We start from the raw sequence: 663 nt of genomic DNA, 5'->3' as shown, positions 1-663 counted from the left end.
CCGATCCTCCTCTCCTTTCTATCGTCCCATCTGCGCTCTCCTTTGTATCCCCGCCGTTTTCTTCATCTCTCCGCTTACTTTCTTCCCATCTGTATCCTCGCTCCAAATCTCGACTTAGTTATCTGTAACTAAGCTAATCTCGACCAAGAAGTCGGACTATCCCGCAACCTGGGCTACTTAAACACGAGTCCGACCGATCCGCCAAAGCCTCCAAACCTCTTCTAATCCACTCCTTCGAGCTTATATATATATATATATATATATATATATATATATACACACTCGAATCCTTAGCTCGATTCCCTTCTGGGTATAGCTTCCATCTCGGTTGGCTGGAGTGGAGATCAACGAAGGCAATGTCCGGATAACTCGCATCAGTTAGAGAAGAGCATTTTTTTTGTTAATTTTTGTTTTTCTATTTATCCACGATAATTCGAGCGATCGAGCGATCGAGCGATAAAGAAATAAAGATTCTTCTAAGATCGATCGTTCAACCGTAGAATTGAGATTCGAGTGTAGAAAGGAAGAGTTTGGCAAAACTATCTATACGAATATACACGTATATATATCTTGGAAGATGTCCAAATTTGTGATTTGTGAAATGAATGCAAAGTCAGAGGACAAACGCGTTATTCGAGGATAAATCGAAGAAAGCGTGGTAGA

The sequence above is a fragment of the Apis dorsata genome, unplaced genomic scaffold, assembly GCF_000469605.1.
Source record: "Apis dorsata unplaced genomic scaffold, Apis dorsata 1.3 scaffold_949, whole genome shotgun sequence".
Taxonomy (NCBI): Eukaryota; Metazoa; Arthropoda; class Insecta; order Hymenoptera; family Apidae; genus Apis; species Apis dorsata.
The sequence above is the reverse complement of the archived record's forward strand: the minus strand, read 5'-3'. Positions refer to the sequence as shown.